A 19,490-nucleotide genomic window follows, 5' to 3' on the forward strand; every position below is an offset into this window, starting at 1 on the left:
GGCGACCCGCTGTCCGCGGCAATTCGAACCGACGAGTTTCCCAGGACTGCTTGCGCGGCACCGCGCGCACGGCCTGTGGATGCGGGAAATTGTTTCGATTAGATTTGCGTTGTAGTTGATTCTAAGTTTTTTCACCCATTGCTGTCCATTTTATGGAGTTTACTGATGCATTTGTTTGTTTATTCGGTAATATATTGAATGATTGACAAGTGTAGGTGATATGTAAGTTGATTTTGTGCGATTTTTCATGATTTGAGTAGGTTAGAATAGAGGGTTGAAGAGAACTGCAGGATTTTAGAACTAAGGCAATGGGTTAAATGTCGATGTACTGATGATGCAAGATTTGAGATTAGGGAACTGTGTATTAATAATACTGTAAGTTGTTTACTTAAATAGATTTGAGTTTGTTTCGATTAGATTTGTGTTGTAGTTGATTCGAAGTTGTTTTAGCCATTGCTGTCCATTTATGGACATTTGATTGTTTATTCGGTAATACATTATATAATGACGTAACAGTGTAGGATACGTAAGTTGATTTTGTGCGATTTTTCATGATTTGAATAGGTTGGAATAGAGGATTGAGGAGAACTGCGTTTCTGGGCAGGATTTTATAAGTAAAAGGTTAAATGTCGATGTACTGATGATGCAAGATTTGAGATTAGAGAGCTGTGTATTAATGATACTGTAAGTTGTTGAATAGATTTGAGACATTGATGATATTATGGAAGTCTGCAGTCGTATTGGTCAAGGTTCAACGTGTGTTCAGTCAATTTTATAGTTGCCAGGGATAATTATTATAAGGGAAATTTTAATGAGGTTGTAACTCGACTATGCCACTGCTACACTTTCACTGGTGTTTCTTTCCGAAGGATCTCAGAATACAAAGAAACTGCAAGAAGACCTAAACATCGAGTCAACTTCGAATCAATCATCTAGCGAAGAATGGAAAGTGGAAGAATTCTATTGTTCCGCGATTGTTAGCTTTGCACTTCTCACCGCTTGCATTTATTGACGTCAATTATATCCACGTATTTCCATGATCATGTTCTCAAATTTGAAACCTATTTAACCAGTTAAGTGTGGAGTTTACTTCGAAAAATCTCTCGTTGCAATAAAATCAAATAATGAAGCGTATACTCGTTAAATGCAGGCGAAATGCAATTAAAATATATCCTAACGAAAAACTAAAGCGAAACGAAGAATTGACATTGACAAATATTTTAATACACAGTGGACAAGATCAATGAAACTAGGGACTTCTGCTTTGTTTCTACTTCGAGACAAATGAATACCTGGATGAAGGATCTATTAGGACCAGTATGCAATTAATCTAGATGATAGTGTAGTAATGACATTGACAAATATTTTAATACACAATAGACAAGCTCAATGAAACTAAGGACTTCTGGTTTGACCTAGACGTAAGATCTATTAGCAACAGTATGCAATTAATCTAGGTGATAGTGTAGTAATGACATTGACAAATATTTTAATACACAGTGGACAAGATCAATGAAACTAAGGACTTCTGGTTTACCTAGATGAAGGATCTATTAGGAACAGTATGCAATTAATCTAGTTGATAATGTAATAATAGCATTGACAAATATTTTAATACACAGTGGACAAGATCATTGAAACTAGGGACTTCTGGTGTGTTTCCAGTTTGAGACAAACGAATACCTGTATGAAGGATCTATTAGGACCAGTATGCAATTAGATAACTCTGAACGCTCGAAATGATGACAGTGGCAAGCGAAAAGCAAAGGTAACGAGGAAGCACGAGTGAAGAGTAAGCATCGAGGCAACAGTGTACGTACGGCAAACACGCGACAATTAAACGCACACGGTTACAGGTGGTTCCGTAGACGGAGCACAGAGGCAGCCTCTAGGATGCTCACTTTCACTCTCCTCTAATTGCGGAGCGATTCCGCAGTTACGTTTCTCCGTTTCGTGAAAAGTGAAAATCGAAATTCGAAGATGTTCGCAGCCGGCTGACAGCCGCTTATATCCTGATCCCGTTCCGGCAGGCTACGCCCGCAGCGCGTTAATGAATAAGAGAAAGTATAGAAGGCTTAGACGGTCTAACGAAATGAATCCCGGAAGGAGCATTAACGCTAAACCAGACGGGTCAAAATGACCCATTCTTGATTCCTTCATTGTGCAATTATTAAGATAACAGCTGTTTCTCTAAGGAATTAATAAGGGAATTGATGTAGCAATGCGCAAATTAAATTGGTAATCAGTTGAAGTCTTAATTGATAGTTCTCTGAGAAATTATTGAAGAAACTGATTTAGCAATACGCGAAATGAATTGTAAGTTAATTAAAGTCTGGATAGATGCACTTTTGAAGTTTCCATAGAGAAATTTCAAAAAGTCAATTTAACTCGGTTGTTTTAGTGTTAACCCTTTACACTTCAGTTTTCTACAAAAATCAATCACCAATTAATGTTCACTTTTATATCGAAATTTTTAGAGACCTAAAATCCTTTCGAAGGATAAATAGATATTCGATTTTAATATGAATTGCTATTCGTTAGTCAATTTGATATTTAATTTCTTTTAATAAGAATAAAATAAAAAGATCGAAGAAATGTTGCATTTCTCATTTTCGCTAGGAATACTATAAAAATTAGCAGTTGCTGATAGATTACAAAACAACCTGGAGTGCTAAGGGTTAATTGTTAAGAATATCATTAGTATCTATATTCCGGAGCATTATAAATTTCCTGTGCGCAGAAACGTTAACAAATTAGTAACATTCGAGATTCAACAGACTAACACAGTTTTCAGTTCATCCTACTAAGGAAAATAAAAGATCGAAGAAATGTTGCATTTCTCATTTTCGCTAGGAATACTATAAAAATTAGCAGTTGCTGATAGATTACAAAACCATCTGGAGTGCTAAGGGTTAAAGATCCGTTGCCCTGTAGCTCGAATTATGTCTCTGAGACAGAGCAGACGGAGTGTAAAGGGTTAAGGAGCAGTAAACGAGGCTGCGAGGGCCCGCGAACAGGTTCGATCCGGCGGGCCGTCCTGTCGGCGGGTCGTCGACCCGCTCGAGCCGAAAACATTTCAAATTCTTGGCGCGCTACTTGCGCCACCGAGTCGGAGGGCACGGTCTGGTTCATTGCCACGGAGCCAAGTGCGCGTGCCTCGCGACGGCGACGGACTTGCCTCGGATTTGCAAACAAATACGCCCGTCTCCGCGCGCCCGACGGGATTTATCTGTTATTCATGAAGGGTGGCGGGTTTTCCATGCGAAACAGCCCGAGAAGGCACGCGCGATACAAATTCGTTCGTTTCGGACCGGCGGCGCTGACGATCGTGGGGCGAAAAATGGTGCGATCAGAATTAGTGGGAACGAAAACGGTGGAACGTTCGTTTGAGACGCGGCTCGCAGACTTCTCGGCCTGTATCCGAGCAACCGCAGGTAATTATTAACCCTTTGCACTCGGATGCTTCTTACTAGAAATATTTAACATTTCTTTACGAGAAGACGATCTTTAAAATTAGCTCGAAGGGAATATTAAGGAACAAAGCTATTTTATTCCAATGTTTCACGTATCGGGGCGTTATACAAAGTTCAACATTAAATATATTTTATAGTTTTACTGCGTCGAATCAAATGACGATTGATAGTCGCCTCTCGAGTGCAAATGATTAATTAACCCTTTCCACTCGGAAATTTTTCAATAGAAATATTTCACATTCTTTGACGAGGCGAAGAACAAAGCTATTTTATTCCAATGTTTCACGTATCGAGGCATTATACAATGTTTAACATTAAATATCACATTATATAGTTTTACTGTGTCAAATCAAGTGGTGACTTGAATAGTGTGATCGGTAATCTAGGTACTTCTACCAAAAGAAGTTCAGTCATATATTCCGACCTGACTTTTCAACTTTCCCAATAACGGTTCTAAAATTAGCTACAGGAAACCTCGAAAGTCCAATCGAGGAAACCGATTGAAAATAATTTCAAGTCACAATTTCAAAAGGTGTGTTTCCATGGAAACAGTGCTAACGCGAATCTACAAAACAGCCAACTAATTGTTATTATTAATAACGTACAGAGTATCGAGTGTTATAACTGTTGCGTTTTACTGTCAACGTCCGAAGTGTATCGGTGAAAAATACCCGTTGGAATGCACGGTGCACACATACGTCTGGCGCTGTAAATTCTAAACGTCACGTGATGAAACCCGCACGCTCCGAGGTTACCGATGAATTTAGCAACCCGACGCGCAACAACCAGGCAGCACGAAGGTATTTGAATTTGCATACAAAACGTTCATCATCGTCGTGGAGTTACGCAGTGGGGAGCTCTGTAAAAGGACCGCAGAACAGGCTCCCTTTCTTCGGCGATAGTACTGTTGCATACCGTTCCGACTTCCGGACCAATGCGACGCGGCCGTCTTCTCGGAATTATTTGCAAAATTGATTAATATTCAATGAACCGACTAGTGGGGAATATCCTTGAATCAAACACGAATACAACGAATTCTTGCATCTTCACAGTTGAACTGCATAAATGATCAAATAGAAATAGCAAACAGATGAAAATGACCCATTCCTGACGTCTGTCGCAATGATTAACCCTTAGCACTCCAGATGGTTTCAAGTGTCAGCAACTCCTACCAATTTTGATGGTGTTCCTACTGAAAATTAACAATGTTATGACATTTCTACAAACTTTGTATATCTGCAATATCGAATAATTTTAAGGTAGTCTTCTTAAAATTCATTAAAATATTTAATATTTAATATAAAAATGCTATAACATTTCTTCGATCTTCTATTTTCCTTAGTACAAAACTCAGATGTGTGGAAAATTGAATAATTTTAAGATAGTCTTCTTAAAATTCATTAAAATATTTAATATTACAACTGGTGCAATATTGGAGCCTACAGAGTTCAAAGGGTTAACACGTTAAGCGCCATGTCAGTGACTGGTGACCGACACTTCTGAATAACTAGAAGACAATCGTAACATACGAAATAACCGATGTGAAATGAGAATGTTTAATAACGTAACTAAGTTGATAATAGTACAATGCAAACATTGTAACGCCAAATAATTAATAATTCATCCTGCTTTTAACGTGCTTAGTATTATACGTAGTATTAACTGCTCGATAGTTTGTGTTCAAACTTGAATGTTCATATTCCAAACTAGCCTCCCATATCGCTACACATCGATCACTCGTCTTCGACACGGACACTTATCCCTGACTCGTAGCATACCTTCTTCACGAATATTATCTACAATATTTGAATAGTATTATAGTGATACTATATTATAGATAATGAAAGAGTGGACCTTGAGTAATCAGAAAGCTTCTCGAAACTGTATATACCCACTTACATTAGCAGCTGTTAGGACCAGTATGCAGTTAATCTAGGTGATAGTGTAGTAATGACATTGACAAATATTTTAATACACAGTGGACAAGATCGTTGAAACTAGGGACTTCTGCTTTGTTTCTACTTCGAGACAAATGAATACTGAACGAAGGATCTATTAGGAACAGTATGCAATTAATCTAGTTGATAACGTAATAATAGCATTGACAAATATTTTAATACACAGTGGACAAGATCAATGAAACTAGGGACTTCTGCTTTGTTTCTACTTCGAGACGAAGGATCTATTAGGAACAGTATGCAATTCAGTCGTTCTTGAGCCATTAAACGTATGAAAGTCCTGTCCTTCACTCACACATTCTTACATTCACTCTTAAAAATACTTTAACCAACGCTAAAAATTCTAGATACTACAGTATCATCTCTATTATACTGTTCGTTACCATTCTCCTCTCCAGAACGCGCATCCAAACGTTCATTCATGACGAACTCGTACAATAAGCCTCCTAGCGCACCGCCGAAACAACTGCTCGATATTCCCGTGCTCCACCGGAGGCATTCTGCGCCGTAAATTCATTCACACGGCTCGCGGAGGATACAAATTGCACACACGCGTCGCGGCGGGAGCGTAAACGCGGCGCGATTGTCGGGCGCACGTGAATCCGAGATGCGGAGCCTTTATCTTTCGTTCGTAAAACTTCACGCTTCCGTACTTTGACCGGGCCCATGATTTGCCGAGGCAGCCTCTTTGATGTCGAGTGGCGCGCCTCCCGCCCCCGTCGTCTACGCTCCCCCGCGCACCCCCGTCGTAGCGCTGTCTCGTTCTCCGCTCCTTTCTTCGGTGCCTCGTCGCGAGCGCGAAGTCAGAAAGGCAGACCTTGCCGTGGCATTCCATAAAGGTGACGCGGCGGGCCGGCCGCCCAAGGAAACGAACTCGATTGACGCGCTGCATTGTTTTCGAACCGCGGACCTGCTCCGATGCACTTTCCGCTTATGAAACACTTTCTCCGGTTGAAAACGCCGAGCTGAATTCGGCGGTGCGGGAACCGCGAGTTTTCGGAGGAAAAATTGTTATAGTTAGCGAACTTAATCGTTTGAACTCTGTAGGATCGAATATTGCATTATAATATTTAAGATTCATTAAAATATTTAATATTTAGTATAAATGTGCTATAACATTTCTTCGATCTTTTATTTTCCTTGGTACGAAACTCGGATGTGTGGAGAATTTAATAATTTTAGGATAGTTTCTTTAAGATTCATTAAAATGTTTAATATTTAATATAAATGTGCTATAACATTTCTTCGATCTTTTATTTTCCTTGGTACAAAACTCAGATATGTGGAAAATTTAATAATTTTAGGGTAGTTTCTTTAAGATTCATGAAAATATTTGATATTATAACTGGTGCAATATTCGAACCTACAGAGTTCAAAGGGTTAATTCTAAAGATTCCTGTAACTAAAACATTCCTCGATATTTCTCGTCACGATTTCTCTGCAAGATACTTCAAATACCGACGAATGCGAATTAGTACTTTCTTTTGGTATCAGCTCTCCGATCTTCAAGTTCCAAAAGGATAAAGAAAGAGTGTATCCTATTTAATTTAATGAGAAGATTCTTATCTAGAAATACTATAAAAATTAGTTGCTAAGGGTTACTCCTACAACTGTTTTACAAGCACCTGTTATTGAAATAACTAAAGAAACCCGACCGTTATTTAGAAATCTTTCTAAATATAAATGTAAACTTTAAATGAAGAAACTTTGATTGAAAGTACTATAATATTCAATGAATTTCACTGAAATCTTCGTGTAGCTTAGTGAATCACTATGAAACTCGGTATAGACGAATTATGGCTGAATTCTGTTTGACATTTGCCTGAACTTTGATGGTAATTTGATTTTTTTAGGAATTCCGTAGAAACTCTAGTATTGCTGGATTACATCTGAATTCTAGTTGAACCGTGGTAGAATTCTTAGATTCAACCGGAGCTTAAGTTCTGAAACGTTCAAGCCTTCGCAACATTGACTCGAAGCATCTACAATGGATTCCTGCCGAAGACTATCGCGAAAGGAGCGGTGCGATCGAATTATTCATAGCTTGTGTCATCGGCATAAAACATTTAACAATCACTTCCTCCCGAGATACATAAAACCGCGAAATAAATTATTCAACGCCCGCTATCGATTTTTAAAATTCGATCTGTGGGCTGCGCGTTTCAAAATCGCCGTGGCCGGCTCCGCGAGGATTTGCATATAATTAACATTTACGCGAAGCGCGAGCCGCGTATGTTTATTGTATTCCTGTTGCGCATGAGTTAGGATTAATCCTGACCTTCCCGGAGCGGCGCGGATACCGGTCCCCGGCGAAAAATACTCGAAAACAGGCGCCGAATACCGATTTCCTAAGACGTCCGCGAGCTGTTTCTCTTCTCACGGCAATAAATCGCGGCGAGACAAAACAAATTATGCATTGTTCGCCGGACGAGCTCCGGTATCGAGGGCCTCTCATTCGAAACCGGGGGCCGGGGGGAGTGGAATTGTTCGGAGAAGCGAATATAGGGTGTCGAAAAAGTTCGTTCAGCTTCCCGCGGTCGGTCTACTGGGTCAATGGCCCACTTAAAACGCTGACTCACTCGGCGCAAGCTGCATGTAACGCCGAGCGTCGTAGACACCGCGAGAGCCAAGTTCGAGGATCGTGGATTAATGGAAAATTACATGTTACACGTTTCGGCGAGTCATCTCCGGTAATCACGCCGAGGAATCCTAATTCAGTATCGATGACTAACTCTCCGCTGCGACTGAAGGAAATCTTCCTCGACGTTTTTATTCCACGTCGGAAATAATTGACAAATTATGACTGTACACTCGTAACTTCGCGAAAACTAAGAGTAATCTTTCTGAAGAAACAGAACATTACTATGAAATTAATATACATCAACTATGCATCTATAATTCCTGTAGTCATAACTCTTTGCGGACGAAGATTGTTGGAAAGATACGAAACTTCCTGTAAATTCTGCAAAATTAAATGCTTAAATCGTAGAGAATAAGGAAACTGTACTGATTTCTTGCTGTCAATAGTTAAATCATTTGTTCGCAACTTGGTATTCCAAGCATGGAAGGGTTAAAAGCAAAACGAATCGATTGCATCAGATTCCAACTCAACGTTTCGTAACACGAATCCTAACCTCAATTCAATCTTTATACTCTAACCTTTCGACATCTCTAACAAGAAGCTTCGCAAAGCTTCGATTCCTCAGATATTCGAATTCCTCTTTTCGTTAACCTTTGTATCGTTCCGTTTTCAAACGAGAGTCGTTTCGCCGCGGCTCATAGGAGCGGCGCGCGGGCCGACATAATGGCGGCCGGGCCGGTCAATTGTGTGCATTAAGGGCTCCGGAGAGCAGCGACGTCTGGGAATTCGGAGCGCGGCGGTGGGAATACGGTACCCGTGGAAAGAGGGAACTGTTTCGAGTCGCGGGAGACCAACTACCGAGGCATTCGGGCTGATTTAAGCAAGAAGATAGCGGCGGTTTCTCGCGGGCGATCCTTCGCTGGAAACTTATTAGGCATTTCAGATCCGCCGGCCGTTCCACGGGATCCCGAGGATCCCCGCCGCCGCGGATTTATCGCGTCTTTCCCTCTCTCTCTCCGAGAGCCAGGGATCAACGGAGATTTATTTTGCGAGCCGACTACCAACGGGAAAAAAACGGGTTCTTATTAAAACCGGCCTCTCCCCATCGCGCCGATAACATTATTCGATCTCGTTAAGCGGGACCGCACGCGAGTTTATTTTCTCCGTTGGCTATGGAAATCGGTAATGCGATTATTCCGCGATACAATCGAAGTATTGAAAGCAACGTTATGCCCGCTCTGCAATTAAACGGTGAAATCATTGTTGTGGAGTATATTATCCGACAAACGGACGATTCGAATAACTTCGTAAGCTGGTTACACGTTTCCGCTAATCCTGTGGAAAATACTCTTAATCACAACTGTCGGGATTATTATTCTCTGTACAATACTCCCTTTGTCGTTCCGCTTTTTCCGATTTGCACCGCTCGCCGCTGGTTTTTGCACGGTTTTTTCTCTCTTTAATGCACTAACGGACAGCTGCTCGCGCGAGAGTTGAGCAACTCGCGGGAACTGCAATCGCGAAATGTTTCTTCTCATTGAGACGTACGATTGACAACTTTCAGAGACTCTTCTAAAATATACGAGCTCACTTTGCAAGAAAATTCACACGATAATTTCGATGAAACTTACATATTACAGTATAACACCTTATAATTCATCTCATCCAATTATATAAATCCATTCTCATTCACTAACTTCATCTGACAAATGCCATCTTCCCACTAGATCCAACTTTCCAAACTTCTACTTCACGATACTCAATATTTATGTGCCTAATCGATCAAAAACCAACGAACGTCTTTCAAAGACTCTCCTAAAATATATGAACTTTGCAAGAAAATTCACACGATAATTTCAATGAAACTTTACGTTCAATGTAATGGATACATTACACATTACAGTATACCTTATAATTGATCTCATTATCCAATTACATAAATCCATTCTCACCCACTAACCTCATCCGACAAATGCCATCTTCCCACTAGATCAAACTTTCCAAACTTCTACCTCACGATACTCAATATCTACGTGCCTAATCGATCAAAAACCAACGAACGTCTAGTCCCAAATACCAAATACTCCGCGCATTTGGCTGTCTCGTGTAATTTCGTCCAATCAGGTACCCGGTGCAACAGCTCCAGCCCCCGGATCAGTCTCCGGGCACGATCAAGGACACTCCGGGCCGCGATACGCTTTTGTTGCCCCGTGAATGAAAACCGCGGAACCTTGGCACACTTGAGTGGTCAATTAATCGCAGCATTAAACAGCAAGGCACCGAGTCCGATCGATCCGGCCGCACAAAGGAGAAAGGGAGCGGGGTTAGGTATAAATGTCGGCAGCCGAGACAAAGGGTTCGGCCGGCCGACATTCCCGCGTTTTTTCCCGTCAGAAATCGGCGGACGTCCACAATATCGGGCGACGGGGGTCGCACGCAAACGAGCAATTCGTCACGGCGATCAATTGCCTTTCATTTGTCCGGGCCCCGTCCGACGGGTCAAATTCGAACGCGCAAACCAGCAGAATTTTCGTCGCGACCCGACGGATCCGCGGCTCGATCAATTACCGGCGCGATGCGTCGCGAATGGTTTTCACTCGGAAAAAGGGCCACGTGCCCGTGTAAACGCGCCGGGGGCGGGGAAAACAGATCGACGGCGATAAGCGGGGATTCCCCTCCATTAGCGATAGTTTGTCGTTGTTTACCGAGCCGCCTGAAATTTTTATCTATGGCTTCGAACGAACGCTGTTTCGAAAATTTGCGCTCGAATCGAGTTTCGTTTAATCGAATGAAATTGGAAGATTTATCGTGGCGATCAGTTTCTTTCGGTTCGAGAGTTGAGAGTTTTCGGTATTGAATCGTTCTCAGTAATTAGTATTTCTTTGGCATTCATTTTGCAGTTAGGTTAATTAGTATATAAAAATATTCATTCGCAATGGAAATTATGACTATCGCATAAATCAGTGTAAACCTGTTTGAAAATAGGATATTATTAATTAACCTTTCTCAGGCACTAATCAAGAGGTTTTTCCAGTAGGAAATAAATGTGTAGCTTAAAGATCATGACCAATAGAGGGTCAACTTGTTGCCGGAGGGCATCAACGAAAGTCAAACGCAGCGCCGGGTCCGAGCCGCGCGAATTCCAGCCGCAGAATCCTCTTACTAGCTCTCCCACTCTGGCTCGGCTACTTATCTGGCCTCAGCATCGTGTATCGCGACGGTGGCTCCGGGTGGCAACGTTTTCCTTGAAACGAGCCAGCTGCGAAACGATCGTACACGCTCGTTTACGCGACCCCGCTCCGCTAAAAGTCTGTGTGCCAACAAAGGCCGGTGGCAATCCGCGAAACTGTCGAGGCGAGCATAATTTCGCACTGTCACAGATAGCGGCCGAAACGACTGTAATCCATGGAACGTCCTGTACACGACGTCTCGCGCGGCAACGACCGCGCGAAACGAGACTCGTTTGAGTATCGGACGCTACTTCATTTTTTTATCACTTGTTTCCCGCTTTGTTCTTAAGAGGTAGGTTTTATAAATTACCGTGCGAAGTGGAGAAACTGTTCGAGGTGTACGAAGTAATGACAGCGATTTCCAAATTGTATTTTGTTCAGTAACGTTATGATTTGAATTTTTTGATTTTTTACCGTTGAATGTTTGAATGCTTGAATGTTTGAATGTTTGAATGTTTGAATGTTTTAATGTTTGAATGTTTGAATGTTTGAATGTTTGAATGTTTGAATTTGTGAATCTTTGAATCATTGAATCATTGAATGTTTCAATGTTTGAATCCTTAAGTCTTCAAATCTTTAGATCTTTGTATCTTTGTATCTTTGAATGTTTGAATCTTTGAATGTTTGAATGTTTGAATCTTTGAATCTTTGAATCTTTGAATCTTTGAATCTTTGAATCTTTGAACCTTTGAATCTTTGAATGTTTGAATCTTTAAGTCTTCAGATCTTTAAATCTTTGAATCTTTGAATCTTTGAATGTTTGAATCTTTGAATGTTTGAATATTTGAATCTTTGAATGTAAAAACCTTAAATGTTTAAATCTTTGAATGTTTGAACGTTTGAATGTTTGAATCTTCAAATCTTCAAATCTTTAAACCTCTGAATCTCGGAAAGACATCCGAACTACACAGGCTGCCGATAAAGCAAAACCAGCCGCTATATCATTGCAGGAAGCATTTTTCTCCCGGAATCTCTTTTCGCAACAATTTCAGCTCCCGCTTCTAAGGCAATCCATTGTCTCTCCACCCCCCACAATTGACCGACCGAACGTTTCCCGAGAATAAACGCCATTTTTATCTAACCCAAATGCCGCTCCGCGAGCGCAAGTCGCCATTATCCGGCGCACATATTGCTAGACAAAAGCGGTCCACGTTTACCGCACTCGATGGCAACACTGGCGCACGTGCACAGCGAAATGGCACGCGCGGCGAACATGGTAGCTTCGCGATACCAGATAAAACACGTGGAACCGCGGGAGTTCGTCGGCGGCTGAAAAATTGATTCCGCTTTGAAAGTGAGGCGGCTGGAAACGAACGTCGTGGCCGGAAAAAGCAATAACATAATTGAGCGAATGCAACGGCGGGACTATCGCGTGAAAACTACAATCGAAATTTCTCACGCGTCCTGTGAGAGAATTTAAATAATTACGTTTTGAACACATTGTAGCACTCTTAACGAGCATAACTCAATCCATTACATAAAATTTATAAAACCAGCAGTTCATTATATTATCGCGCTCGACGATAACACTGAAACTTACCATTATGCTAATTACTTCCTCGATTACCTCGGCTCATTTTAATATTTCTCCAGATAATCATAATAATCTAATCTAATCTTAGCAACGATTTCGAATGCAGCAAATATAAATATCAGTCCAAGTTCGAATTAAACATTTTCTCATTATCAATCGTAATACTTCATTAACCAGTTAATTGTGGAATTTAGTTGGAAGAACCTCTCGTTCTGCGCAATAAAGTCAAAAAATAAAGTCAAAACTCTTTTTCCAATAAATTATTAATGACAAAGTAGCCGTATCGATCAGCATCGATCAGAGCTGAGAAAAATATCATAGGCAAAGGGGTTAATGAAAGATCAAAGCGAAGCAAAGAAGAATTACTCGTTTACGTGAAAAAATAAAGAATTCATCGCTGAAAGAATTAGTATCATTTTAACTGGTTAAAAACCTACATACAGAATCAATACAGAATCATTATCTTCCAACGGACCACGATGAAATATCTCCAACGAACTCACTCACAAAAGAACCCACGGCGGAAGCTGTTAATGTTCAGAACGAATATTCGCCAAAGAAAAACATTCCCCCGATCCTCCTGGACCCAGTAATATCCGCAGCTATCGAATCGAATATATCTCCACGCACACATCCTGCCCGATATTACATGAGGGGTTACGAAAGACAATTTCCCTAATCCATTTCCCGACTACTATATCACGGCCGCGATCCTCGATTACCATCTGCACTCGATTTTTATGAAACACGGCCTCGCCCCGCAGATGTACGCGCGCGATTATCGCGGAAGATTTGTGACAGCCGCGCCCGGGCCCGGTTTTTGCATACAAAGAAGCAATTACGGCGGCGTAGGTGAGAGGAGCCGGGTAATTATTCGCTGGATTACAGGCGGGATCGAGGGTGACTCGGAGCGGAAGGAGTTTGGAGTAATTTGTAGAAACTGTAGAGGCTGGCGAGCACGACATAAAGAAACATTTTGTGTGCAAACCTTTTGAGAAAGCTGTTTTTTGAGAATTATGGCCAAGCTTGTTTTTTCTTTGGCAATATCGCAGACGGCGTCAGTAATTTGCTAATCATGAGTTTTCGAAGGACTGCATGGTCAAGCAACCTGCGAGTGACGTCACGAGGCTTGAAGCTGGAGGAAATTCCGCTCCGTTGTCAAACTTGCAAAGAATACTTCCCCTAAAGCGCACTGACTTTCCACAGAACGCGCTAAGGGCGCAAGGAATTGATGGAAAATCACCGGAAGTACCTGATTAACGTCAACGCGCGGCTTAACCAATGAGGGAAAATTCAACACGAAGTTTCCTGCGAAGCAAGGATAAGACAGTCATCACCAACAGACAAGCAGTCAGAGTTGACTCTTAGCACTCCAGGTTTTTTTGTAATCTATTAGCAACTGCTAATTTTTATAGTATTCCTAGCGAAAATGCAACATTCCTTCGATCTTTTATTTTCCTTAGCACAGAATTTGGATGCGTGGAAAATCTAATAATTTTAGGGTAGTTTCTTTGATTCGTTAAATATTTAATATGACTGGTGCAATATTGGAGCCTGAGAGTTCAAAGGTTAACAGTTAATGGTCAAGAGTTGACAGCCCTCGCGTCTCCGGTTAATAAAGATTCACTCGCTTAAACTTGTGAGGGTTCACATTTATTCACTAAAAAACAGAGGGGCGTGCTTTAATATCGCTTGAAGCGGGTCGCGCGTAAATCCTCGTTAAAGCGACGTTACACTTGAGAGTGGCCCGCCAGCCGAAAACGGCCATGAACGGCTCGTAAAAAATATTTATCGGAACACGCCGCGTGTACACGGCGCCGCGTATCGACACCGGACATTAGTTTACGGGCCTGTAAAGCAGCGTTTGAAAAACTGCAGCCGTTTATCAGGCGTATCCCGTGGACCACGTTAAACAGGACGCACCCCTAATAATTTTATTTGCCCCGTGCCGACGCGATCCGCGGGACAATCGATCGACGTTCGTCGAATGGGTCACGAGTACCACGCTCTAAAGCGTGTATTTCCTTTCTCGATTGTGTACGAACGATCGTGGGTGAATATTTGTTCGTGTTTGTGCGACGAGAGTTTGTTGTGATTTTGTGAAGGGTATAGAACGTGGAGCAGAATGTGATTTTGTGAATGTGCGAATATACAGCGTGTTTTATGGGGATTATTGTCCTTTAGCGGGTTGCTAGTTGAGACTTTGTTTTTGAGGTGTTAGGCATTGGACATTGGTTTGGTATTTGTATAGAAATGTAGATATTTTGTAATTGCTATAATTTTTTGAGGGACATTATACATTTTGAAACGATGTATGGATATCGGTTGTTGTTGCTGTTGGATGATTCTGGAAGCCTTTATTCCTGCAACTCGAAGCAACTCGGTTTCAGTGAACTTGACGTTTCGAGGAATCCCCGCGAAATTTTGCTGACTACCAATGAACCGAGGGTCAAGGATCAAGAATAACGACGGCCGCCGGTTTCCCCCGTTGATCCAGCAACGGGAAACGAAGTCGTTTCTTTTCAGCCGCGTAATTGCCGGTGTCTCGGAATCCCACTATTCCTCCGATGCTTGACTAACAGTAATGCACGCGTTAGAAACCGTTGCTGAACCGTTTACAGTTTCCCGTAACCGCTAATTTCAGTCACGTATCTTGATCGCGACGTGGATCTTCCCGGGGACAGAGCAGATGCTGTGACCTTTCCACTGTGCACGCGTTCGTTTAACTTTCCGCGACATCTGCGTGTGTAAGACGAAACGTTGTTACCCGATTGAAGGTATTGTTGTATCAACCTTTAACCCTTTGCGGATGAAGATTCTCTGAAATCTACAAAACCCACAACAGATGAAGCTAAATTATATATCAATTAGTTGAGCAATAGAAAAATAGGACACTTTCTATTCGAGTGATTAAATCATTTATTAACGACTTAGTCTTCCGAATATGAAAATTTCATCTCGTCGAAATGTCATTTATTTACTGCAACTATTTTTTATAGTATCCCTAACGAAAGTGATAAATTCTATAACCTTTCTTAGATCTTTTACTTTCCTTCTCAGTAGAAAATTCGGATGCCTGGAAAATCTAAAAATTTTAGGGTAGTCTGATTCGGTAAAATATCTGATATTATAACTGTTGCAAAAATTCGAGCCTACAGAGTTCAAAGGGTTAAAGTGGTTGAAGTATTAACTTAGCACTCCAGATGGTTTTGTAATCTATCAGCAACTGCAACTAATTTTTATAGCATCCCTAACGAAAGTGATAAATTCTATAACTTTTCTTCGATCTTTTATTTTCCTTAGCACAAAATTTGGATGCATGGAAAATCGAATAATTTTAAGGTAGCCTGATTCTTTAAAATATTTGATATTATAACTGATGCAATATCGGAGCCCACAGAGTTCAAAGGGTTACATCAGCTTCGTCTCCGCGTATCCGAGGCCTAACGGTGGTCGGTGCCACGCGGAAACTTGAGCAACCGGTGGGATTTTTGCTGTCGCGCGATTACGAGCCGTACCCCGGAGGGGAACGGTCACAACCTCTCGCCGCGGAATTATGTAACTCTTATCCGAGGAACGAGTCGCGGGCAATCGAGCGTGGAGGTATCGCGGATCTACGAGCGGCGCTCCGCTCGGAAACGTTTCCATTTCGATGGCTGGTGTCGCGGTTGAATACAAAGCGTCCCATTCGCTGCTCGGCAACGGGAATCGGCGATACCTTCGACCGCCCTTCACGATCCCATTCTCGATCCGAGCATGTAACTAGACTGCCGATCTTATGCAAATCGAAATTTTTAACCTATTAAGCTTAGTCGTTTGCTGTAATGAATCAAGAACTGTAAATATTTTATGTTCGATTCTTGGATCTTTTAATAACGAATAATCCGGTGACAAGGTTTCTCGAGCGTTTTTACGTTCAGCGCTACAGTTAACTCTTCCTTCTTAGAAAACGAGATTGAAGATGACATCTAAGTTGATGGACTCTAATGGCGCTAAAGAGGAAGCATCACGGATACCTAGGTCAAGAGTTTTTGGGACACGAGAGAGCGTGGTCGTTAATCACCGACGGATACTTTCTCCGAAATGACTTCATTCTGAAGCATCCTTCATCGATGTACGTACTCCGACTTGATCTTTCTCTGTTCAAAAAGGACGAACCGAAAATTGATTTTAAGGCGCTCGGTGATACGTAAAAATAGAATCAGTGTCACAGAATTGAATACACGCGTAGGCGTCTCTAGAAACTGGTAACCCTACTTTTGCTGATCAGTACATCCTTTCAAATTTCTTCTCTTATGAGCTACGCAATGAAGTCACAACCAGAAACAGAATATTATCAACGTCAGCAACTGAGATCTGACGATTCATAGCAGGAACACGTCAGTTACTAATTGAAGAATATTTGATTGCACTGAGAGTTGACTTATAATATATATCAAACCTAGAGAAACTTTATACCCCAATTTTCCCACAACAGTCGCAACTGCATTTTCCCGTCTTTTATCAATAAACGAAGCTATTAAGATTGAACCAAGATCTGACAGGATTCATAGCACAAACACGTCAATTACTAATTGAAAAATATTTGATTGCACTGAGAGTTGACTTATAATATATATATCAAACCTAGAGAAACTTTATGCCTCAATTTTCCCAGAACAGTCGCAACTGCGACAATTTCCCCGTTGAATTCGAACTAAGAGGTCACGGAATTGCGGATTCTCCGATGAAAGTTTCAGTCGGCCGAAACTGTATCAAACCGGGATGCGTTCCGCGCCGGGTGATTCGTACGTAGAGATCGAGCCAGTTTCCGGCGCGTTTCCTGCTATGCAAATGAATCCATCCAATCGCGCGAAATGTCAGTCAATTACGCAGGCGAAGGTCGTTGGGACCGTGCGAGCCGCGCGCTCCCCGTCGTCCACTTAGTCCCGGCCGATCGAGACTGCCAGACAATGTTACTGGGAAGAGTTTCGCAAATATTTCTCACGATCCCGGCTTCTACGACCGTTGCGAATTAACCGCGAGATTTTATTATAACAGTAACCGTGCGTCGCGCCGAGAGCGATCTTAAACACTTTCGAATCATGATCGCCGGCCATTATCGCGGCTCTCCCCGCGGAATGCTGTTCGAGATCTCACACGTGAGTGGACTCGACCTGTTAGAATTGTAGATTTCCCTGATCCAATTCATGTAAAACAGACACTACACGAGAGGTCTGTACATCGAGGCAACACGCAGCTAATCAACAAAATATCTCAAACGTTCGTTCCAACGAAAAACTCGCAATTTCTCGCATTTCACCTTTTCCCTTCTCGATTCTATTTGAAACCATCTCAAGAAACTAAATTATACAATCCTTCACAAACTAAATCACAACAATCTAAAAGCACTGGAGACCAACCTAATAACACCATAGATAAGCGTACTAGAACCGCTCCAAAATATCTTAGCCTTGTTTTTCGCAAGTCCAAAATCCTAGATAAAACACCAGGACTAGTCATCTACGAGTCATCAGGTACCAAGGGTCACCGACGTCCTCTCCTTAGCGAAAAGCTTAGTATATAAGAATTGGTATCTCTAGGATAGCAGTTGGTTATTCTTTCAACCCTGTTGCGTAGCGGTCTGTCAGAAATCGTCCGTCTCCGCGTCGTTCGATGTTATATCCGGAGTATACGTTGAAACGCCAAAATATAATTATTATTAACGAATTATTCCGAAAAATCCATATAAAACCGAAGCTCTACAATATTCTCCGCAAAAAGGACCGTTCGAAAAACACTTAACAAGAGTAATTAAACAATTACAGAAGCGTCGTGTTCCCCACAAAAAAGCGACTCTACCTCATGCAAGAAGAACAATAAGAAACGACCCAGGCGTTGCGCGTTTAATCCGCAGAAAAAAGAAGCTAGAGAAGCGGTTCTTACGGGAACGTTTTCCCGCGAATCCGCGCGGTTTTACGAGCGAGCGTATGAAATTCATTTTATGCAAAGGTTGGAAACAAGGTGAGACAGCCACGCTCGATTTGTACTGGTTCCCGAGTCAGCGAGCCGGCGACCGCCGAGCCTGCTATCGTGTTATACCTTTACCGGTCCTAAACGAGGTCGACCAGCTCCGACCATAACCACACCTCCTTTTACTAGAGCCGGGAGAGAGACTCCGCTCGGCCGCCGCTACGGCCGCTACGTGTAAGTATTTTATCCGGCGCGATGCCGGACAACGCGAGATCCGACGCGGGGATAACCGCCCGCCGACAAAAGCGTCGAACCGATCCCACCGGAATTTCAGCGTCTCGTCGGAGCCGTCGAAGAGCGGACGACGATGAGCCTCGCCTTCCGATTTACATAACGCGAGCGTGTCGCGCGGATAGATCCGTGATACGAGTCTCTCTCTCTCTCTCTCTCTCTCTCTCTCTGTTTCGCTCTCTTTGTGTAGCTACCTGCCTTCACGCCTCGCTACGTTTTAATTCGCGACGATAGCGACGACACCGACGGTTAATGGACTGCAGATTTTACGAGGTCCCGTCTGAACGATAGGTCTCGGTCGTGCTCGCGCAGCTTTTATTTGAAGCTTAACGTTCTAACGGAATTTTGAGTTGTTTAGTGGCTGAGAATGAGCGTGAAGTAGATTTTTAATGGCTGCGAGGTAGACATTTGCAGTCCTCTGACTCGCGGTCGCTTGTTTTTCTCGAGGACCATCTTTTTGTTGCACGCGTT

The 19,490-nt window shown here is 42.2% G+C and overlaps 1 protein-coding gene across 6 annotated transcripts in view; it reads right to left on the reverse strand.

The window, feature by feature from the left end:
• The window catches only part of LOC116433510 (uncharacterized), a 112,255-nt gene that overhangs the window by 40,597 nt on the left and 52,168 nt on the right, over positions 1 to 19,490 (reverse strand). The window contains exon 1 of one of the 6 annotated variants that reach the window (XM_076373102.1): positions 5,815 to 5,964. The exons of the other annotated variants lie outside the window; for them this stretch is intronic. The gene's annotated coding sequence lies outside the window, so the exon portion shown is untranslated. Of the gene's footprint in view, positions 1 to 5,814; positions 5,965 to 19,490 lie in introns of those variants that run through there. 6 annotated transcript variants of the gene reach the window in all.

The sequence above is a fragment of the Nomia melanderi genome, chromosome 13 (genome assembly GCF_051020985.1).
Source record: "Nomia melanderi isolate GNS246 chromosome 13, iyNomMela1, whole genome shotgun sequence".
NCBI classification, from domain to species: Eukaryota; Metazoa; Arthropoda; class Insecta; order Hymenoptera; family Halictidae; genus Nomia; species Nomia melanderi.